This window comes from Leucoraja erinacea, chromosome 42 (genome assembly GCF_028641065.1).
Source record: "Leucoraja erinacea ecotype New England chromosome 42, Leri_hhj_1, whole genome shotgun sequence".
Taxonomy (NCBI): Eukaryota; Metazoa; Chordata; class Chondrichthyes; order Rajiformes; family Rajidae; genus Leucoraja; species Leucoraja erinaceus.
In genome coordinates, this window is record NC_073418.1 from 1,226,954 (window position 1) to 1,235,771 (window position 8,818).

Sequence of the window (8,818 nt, forward strand, 5' to 3'; positions counted from 1 at the left end):
CTTCTTTCAAGAGATTTGCCTCAGTTATGCCAATAATAGCGTATTTATAACTTGCCGAACCAGTCCCTGATACAACCAGTAAATATGTTCTTTACTGTAAACCCATAGACTTCCAAGCGTGTATTCATTAACTAGCCGAATCTCCTCAAACCTCGAAGGAAGTAGAGGCGTTGTTGCGCCTTCTTTACGATTGCATCAATGTGCTGCGTCCAGAACAAATATTTAGGGATACGCAAGCCCAGGAATTTGAAGCGTTTGACACTTTGCACCGCCATCCTGTCGATGTAGACAGGTTTGTCGAAATTCAACCTCCCTCTTCCAAAGTCTACAATGCGTTCAGTGTTTTGTGTATGTAAACGGATGGGAATATTGACATATTCAATATTGCTTTTAATATACAAAGAAAAACAATGGATAAAATTATTTGAAGAGATCGGTTGAATGCAAACGTAAATCCATTCAGTTGGATTACAGTTAATTGGCCGGTCCTTCGATTCCTTCTTTCCATTATAAAGAACAGGTCATGTGTTGAGTGCAGGGTGGAATGTATATTCGCCTCCATAAGCATGTTTGCAGCGACATTCTCTGAACGTATGCACGGTTGTGAACAGTCCCTGCACGCAGTCGCGATTCCCCTTGGAACTGGTAATTTTTCACTTATTCCAGACAAATATATTCTGAACCGTTCAATTCTCGTTGCTACAGAAATAAAGATGCGGTACAAGGAACGAGGTAAAATACTCTACCGTTGGCGTACAGTATTATATGCTCAGTAATAATGAACTCGCCCGACTACTTACCAGGTTTAAATTGGTGTGGGTCCATGGCGAATTAATAGTCATTTGGCACTGGCAATGTGAACCATCAAACCTCTATCGAAAAGGGATAATGCGACCTTGGACACAAATATCATTCAAATGGTATATGGTCTGCAGTCGATCAATACCAGTAAAATATTTTGTTCGCGTAAAATAATAATTTAAATGAATTATTGCTGACACAACGAGCAAATCAGTGACTATTAAAGGTAATCCGTTGTAAACTAAGACGGCACACGTTTTCGATAGTACCCAACGGTCGTGATAATCTGACGGTTTGAGCAATACCCGTGAATGAATGAATGTATGATTGAATGTATGTTTGACTGAATGAATGAATGTATGATTTGAATGTATGACTGATTGCATGCATGAATGAATGAATGAATGATGATGAATGAATGAATGAATGCATGAATGATTGAATGAATGAATGATTGAGTGAATGTATGAATGAATGAATGAATGAATGGTTGAATGATTGAATCAATTGATTAATTAATTAATTAATTGATTAATTAATTGATTAATGATTGAATGAATGGTTGAATGAATTAATTAATAATAAGGATTGAATGAATGGTTGAATGAACGAATGATTGAATGAACGAATGATTGAATGAATGGATGATTGAATGACTGAATATATGATTGAATGAATGAATGACTGAATGATTGAATGAATGTATGATGGATGAATGAATGAATGAATGATGTATGAATGAATGATTGAATGATTGAATGATTGAATGTATGAATGAATGCATGCATGAATGATTGATTGAATGCATGATGAATGAATGAATGATTGATTGAATGCATGAATGAATGAATGTATGTATGAATGGATGTATGAATGAATGAATGGATGATTGAATGCATGAATGGATGATTGAATGTATGTATGAATGATGAATGATTGAATGAATGAATGATTGAATGCATGAATGATTGAATGAAGGAATGAATGCATGATTGATTGAATGCATGAATGATTGAATGAAGGAATGAATGGTTGAATGAACGATTTAATGAAGAATGAGGATGAATGAATGATTGAATGAGTGGATGATTGAATGATTGAATTAATGTATAATAATGCATGAATGAATGAATGAATGGATGAATGAATGAAATTAATGAATGAATAAATGGATGATTGAATGATTGAACTAATGCAATGAATGAATGAATTAATTAATGAATGGATGATTGAATGAATGAATGAATGAATGATGAATGAATGAATGTATGAATGAATGAATGAATGGATGGATGGATGAATGAATGAATGGATGGATGAATGATTGAATGAATGAATAATAATGAATGAAATTAATTAATGAATGAATGTGATGAATGAATGAATGAATGAATGAATGAATGATTGAATGAATGAATGACGTATGAATGAATGAATGGATGATTATGCATGAATGAATGAATGTATGATTGAATGATTGAATGAATGAATGAATGAATGAATGATGATTGAATGAATGAATGGATGAATGAATGAATGATTGAATGAATGATTGAATGAATGAATGATGAATGATAATATATGAATGATTGAATGAATGAATGACTAATTTTCTCGAAACGTCATTTCTCTACTGGCAGTGTGAACTGATAGGATAGAAATAACTTTTTGTGAAAATTATCTTAACATGCTCCGTTTAAAATGGCATATATTTTTAATCGCTGGAGCAACATATTCCACGACTTTTCTAGGTATCCAACGGACCTTTTCTGGGTATCTATAATTAACAGTCACATCTTTATTTGATGCAGAAGTGGTCGGCCGAAAGATGACTCCAAGCTCTCCGAGAGAAGAGAATATATTGAACGGTAATGCACGGTTTACGCATTTACTGAGCCTGTACGTACTCCATGCTATGAAGCACTGTTCACCTCAGAATACGATGCATAACACTCACTATCTACTAACGTGTATTGTATGGGTACTACGCATTGGTTGACTGGATTGTCGTGCACCACACTTCAGTCTACTTGACGGGGAACTTGAGGTTATCTTCAGCCAGACGCACTAGTTGTAACAACCTAATCTGTAGCTGTCCGTCGTTGTCTTCCAAATGGAAACGATGATGTAGACAGCATAGTTTCAATAAAAATAGGTTTTATTTTTATAACGTAATTTAATTCAATATTGTTCGTTGTATGCGCATGTTCTTGATTATGTTTCGCTTTGCTTGCTTGCAAATTTTTCAATTTCACACTAACGAAAACTAACCAAAAAAATACGCACTACAATCGAAACATATTTTTGCTGTTTTGCTTCTTTGCAGTATGACCGGGAATGTGTCGGGGAGAAACATTCTATCATTTTATGTGTGAATATTTCTACTTTCGTTTATATTAAAACGAAATATATGCCCCTTTACAGAACAAGACGAACCAACTAAAGGTAAGTTTTGTAAATTATTCCAATATTCAGAATTTTTCAAAAATATAGCTGATTCTTGTAGATATATCTAAATGCTTAGATAGAAACATAGAATATACGTCGAAAATAGGTGCAGGAGGAGGCAATTCGGCCCTTCGAGCCAGCACCGCCATTCATTGTGATCATGGATGAATGCCCCTAATCAATAACCCGTGCCTGCCTTCTCCCCATATCCCTTGATTTCACCAGCCCCAAGAACTCTATCTAACTCTCTCTTAAATCCATCCAGTGACTTCGCCTCCACTGCCCTCTGTGGCAGTAAATTCCGACTATTTCACAACTCTCTGGGTGAAAACGTTTTTCTCACAAAGTTACAAGCTAATTGAATACCTACTCATGGAACTATTTGTAGTACGTCCCCCCTAACATACATTAACCATAGAAGTGTGCTAGATATACAATGTGTTAGCGGTCAGATGTTAGTTGCTCTCGCTCCTCGTTGATCTAATCCCAGCGTCAAAAAGCAAGTTATTTGCGTTAAGACGTTTAACATGCATAACATCTCGGTTCTTTGTTTTATGAACGATGTGTCCAAATAAAGGCAAAGCCAAGTTCACAAGAAATCCACTCCATCCTCACCACCGCGTGGTAGAAGATATTAATCTATCCTACAACAGCTGAGGTTCAGGGAGACAATGGTTAAACGAACATCAGTAAATAACATGCAACATCAGCTGAGGAATGGTACATCTTAACGATTATTCTCTATAACGGCTGCATTCTCTATACAATAATATGATTCAAGCAGATTACAAAATTCTAATTAACAATTATGTTTATGAAGGAGAAATACGGCACAGACATCAGGAATAGGATAGAACCGATTAATACTCTTCTTTAAACTCAAAATACGCAGATCCCGGTGAGAAGACAGAATATTGAATTGAAGCACGTCTCCGGAAAAAAGGCAAAGGGAAAGAAACAAGACCAATCGGCGTCTTGATTTCTCCTTGGAATTACCTGCTTGAATTATGAAAATTGCTTCTGCAATATGTATAATCAACTGAGATATATGCATTGGTATTATTTGAAAAATGAAATTCGCTATGCCAACCTTTAAAATTGCTGACAAAATACAACGTGGTATAAGTAATCTGCATATGTTAAGGTAATGCATTTTTCGTGTTTGAATGCAGATACATGCATTCTCCAACATATTAGCCATAAGATTCAAGCCCCCAAGTATATTGGAATTTTCAGGCTCATTTACCTGAATTGAATTAATGACGAGGTGGCACAATTGGCGCAGGTTCAAATATATGATGCTTTAATGCGCGTATATCGGAGACAATTGCGTGTATTGTCATTAAATTCATTCATGTTTTTAAATTTAAGGATTTTAATCAATGTTTAGGTGTGTGCCACCAATTACACAATCATATTATTCATAGCGTTGGTGTAACAAAATCAATGTCATTTCTGGAATTGATCTGTGCATTTCTGTTTAACTAAGACCCTACTCTACTTGCCTCCTCTTGCATTGTTAGCCCCTGCCTGCAACATTGCATTTATTTGCATTATGTGTTACTGCCTTGCGGTCCACTATTCGGAAGCGCCTAAACGCTGCCATCCGTGTTTTACATCATGTTATGTTTTACGATCTCTTAAAAGAAACAGACAGCGACTAAGCAGTCAACCGTGGTATGGGAAATGGCTGAGCAGAATAATAAAAATATTTACCCATAACATGACGTACCCTCGCATTTTTTTTGGCCTTTACGTTTATTCAACGTAATACATTTCCACCGTACAAATAATTTATTATTGGTATATATGCAGTAATATATCGATTCATTTTGTCCATTACAAAGAGAAACAAGTCCAATTATTCGTCGCCTTTGTTGATGATTTCAGCCTTGAGCTGCTTCACAAATGCCCCGTATTTGATAAAAGATAATGAGGAATGCACGGTAATTTTTGTAAAATGTTCAATTTCGTTTGCACCTCCTCAGGATGCGAAGCAATCATGTCTAAATGCAGCAAGACGGGGACAATTGTTAACGTTGGGGTTTTAAACAACACTCAACAGTGGTTAAAATAACACGCAACGCGTACACGCTCGCCAATCTCAACCCAACAAGACAGTCAAATCGCCACCTTGCTATTCTTTATATGACCTGGCGAGCTTCCGCGTTGTGCAAGTCCATGTCGATATCCAGTAGAGAGAATCGTTCACCTCATGAAATATCAAAAATATCTCCATTCCAAGAGGCATAATGCATAGCACGATGTTGGTGTTGTGACCGGCTTGCTATTGTTCATTCTTGTTTCATATATCGCGATGTCAGTAAAAAATATTTCTGCTTTCCAATGAGATCACATACATGAGTACAGTTAAGATATACGGAAGTACAACAGTTAGAACGAAGATTTAAAAAAAAATACTGGATTCAGGCCCGTACGAAACTTTTTGAAAAAAGGGGGGTGGCATGACAGGAGTACAGTAAATGTATGTGAAATAGTGTGCGCACAGCGCAAACCACGAGCGCGAAGCCCCTTGCGGCCGTGGTCCAGGATGCGCTTACGGGCCCTGGAAGCTCTGGGGTGTTAGATACTATCAGGTGCATTCCGAGCCTTATTTGGAGCATTTTTGCACGACATTTATAACCAATATTTCAGAAATTAACAGGAATCTATGAGGTAGCTGTGTGGGTGTATGGAACGATCTGCCAGAGGAGGTAGTTAAGGCTGGGATTATCCTAATGTTTAAGATACATTTGGACACGTACATGGATAGGACGGGTTTAGACGCATATGGACAACACGCGTGTGAGTGGGACTAGTGTAGATGGGGCATGTTGGTCGGTGTGAACAAAATGGGCCGGAATGCCTGTTTCCACACTGCATCGCCATGACTAAAAAGTGAAGATGAAAAATGCATGTTGATAAGTAGAGTAGATTTGAAAGAGGCGTGAAATGTAAATGCAGGGAGAGACAATAGACAAGAGACAATAGACAATAGGTGCAGGAGTAAGCTATTTAGCCCTTCGAGCCAGCACCGCCATTCATGGCCGATCATCCCCAATCAGTACCCCGTTCCTGCCTCTCCCCATATCCCCTGACTCCGCTATTTTTAAGAGCCCTATCTACCTCTCTCTGCAAAGCATCCAGAGAACATGCCTCCACCTCCTTCTGACGACACGCTCCTTCTATTCATTGACACGATGAACTGGTATCTTATACTGAACAGTACCAATCATTCTCAAGAAAAAAGACAGCTGAGGACGCTCCGTATGTTATTACTCTAATACAGTTTACTCCAGATTTAGAGTCTGGACATAGATCGCAACCCGAAACGTCACCTGTCATTTCCTCCACAGATGCGGCCTGCCCCATTGAGTTACTCCAGAACATCCTCTTTGCTCAATACGCCAGCATCTGCAGTTCCTTGTATCTCCTGTCTTCTCCTTTACTTTGACAGAAAGATGATCAGGAATAACTGAGATCCGAACTCAATCTCCCTATATATTAATTATATATAATAAATCAAAACTGGCGTGTTCAGCGACTTAATCTGCACTGTCTATTTCGAGTTTCTTATTTGTAAAGTCGGAAATGGAATAGATACACCATTGGATTAAATAATTGACTGGAAAGGTAATAAGATGATAATGATAAAGCGAGGGTCTTTCGCATATGTATCTGCCCAGCAATGGCCAGTTACCAATGCAACGCTGTGACCAAACACATAGTTGCCAATCGTCCAACGAATGCGTGTGCTTATGCATTGATAAATATTATCAATGCATAATGGGCTGGATGGGCTGGATGGGTTGGAGTTTGTAAAATGTGTGCAGGATAGTTTTTTGCAGCAATACATAGAGGTACCTACTAGAGGAGGGGCAGTGCTGGACCTCCTGTTAGGAAATGAGATGGGACAGGTGGCGGAGGTATGCGTTGGGGAGCACTTCGGGTCCAGTGATCACAATACCATTAGTTTCAAGATAATTATGGAGAGGGTCAGAACTGGACCTAGGGTTGAGATTTTTGATTGGAGAAAGGCTAACTTTGATGCGATGCGAGATGTTTTAAAAGGAGTGAACTGGGACATTTTGTTTTATGGGAAAGATGTAGAAGAGAAATGGAGGACATTTAAAGGGGAAATTTTAAGAGTACAGAATCTTTATGTCCCTGTTCGGTTGAAAGGAAACAGTAAAAATTGGAAAGAGCCCTGGTTTTCAAGGGAAATTGGACATCTTGTTCGGAAAAAGAGGGAGATCTACAATAATTATAGGCAGCATGAAGTAAATGAGGTGCTTGAGGAGTATAAGGAATGTAAAAAGAATCTTAAGAAAGAAATTAGAAAAGCTAAAAGAAGATATGAGGTTGCTTTGGCAAGTAAGGTGAAAGTCAATCCAAAAGGTTTCTACAGCTATATTAATAGCAAAAGGATAACGAGGGATAAAATTGGTCCATTGGAGAGACAGAGTGGACAGCTATCTGCAGAGCCAAAAGAGATGAGGGAGATATTGAACATTTTTTTTTTTCTTCGGTATTCACCAAGGAGAAGGATATTGAATTATGTGAGGTAAGGGAAACTAGTAGAGTAGCTATGGATACTATGAGGTTCAAAGTAAAATAAGTACTGACACTTTTGAAAAATATAAAAGTGGATAAGTCTCCAGGTCCTGACAGGATATTCCCTAGGACATTGAGGGAAGTTAGTGTAGAAATAGCCGGGGCTATGACAGAAATATTTCAAATGTCATTAGAAACGGGAATAGTCCCCGAGGATTGGCGTACTGCGCATGTTGTTCCATTGTTTAAAAAGGGTTCTAAGAGTAAACCTAGCAATTATAGACCTGTTAGTTTGACTTCAGTGGTGGGCAAATTAATGGAAAAGATACTTAGAGACAATATATATAAGCATCTAGATAAACAGGGTCTGATTAGGAACAGTCAACATGGATTTGTGCCTGGAAGGTCATGTTTGACTAATCTTCTTCAATTTTTTGAAGAGGTTACTAGGGAAATTGACGAGGGTAAAGCAGTGGATGTTGTCTATATGGACTTTAGTAAGGCCTTTGACAAGGTTCCTCATGGAAGGTTGGTTAAGAAGGTTCAACTGTTGGGTATAAATGCAGGAATAGCAAGATGGATTCAACAGCGGCTGAATGGGAGAAGCCAGAGGGTAATGGTGGATTGCTGTTTATCGGGTTGGAGGCAGGTGACTAGTGGGGTGCCTCAGGGATCTGTGTTGGGTCCTTTGTTGTTTGTCATGTACATCAATCATCTGGATGAAGGTGTGGTAAATTGGATTAGTAAGTATGCAGATGATACCAAGATAGGGGGTGTTGTGGATAATGAAGAGGATTTCCAAAGTCTACAGAGTGATTTAGGCCATTTAGAAAAATGGGCTGAAAGATGGCAGATGGAGTTTAATGCTGATAAATGTGAGGTGCTACACCTTGGCAGGACAAATCAAAATAGGGCGTACATGGTAAATGGTAGGGAATTGAAGAATACAGTTGAACAGAGGGATCTGGGTATAACCGTGCATAGTTCCTTGAAGGTGGAATCTCATATAGATAGG

General features: G+C 38.1%; 1 long non-coding RNA gene across 1 annotated transcript; it reads left to right on the forward strand.

Moving 5' to 3' along the window:
* The first annotated feature begins 695 nt into the window (after positions 1–695).
* On the forward strand, positions 696–4,948 carry LOC129714806 (uncharacterized). Its single transcript, XR_008726394.1, has 4 exons — positions 696–732; positions 2,613–2,669; positions 3,226–3,246; positions 4,142–4,948. It is a non-coding gene; the product is annotated as an uncharacterized LOC129714806 (long non-coding RNA).
* Positions 4,949–8,818: the final 3,870 nt, after the last annotated feature.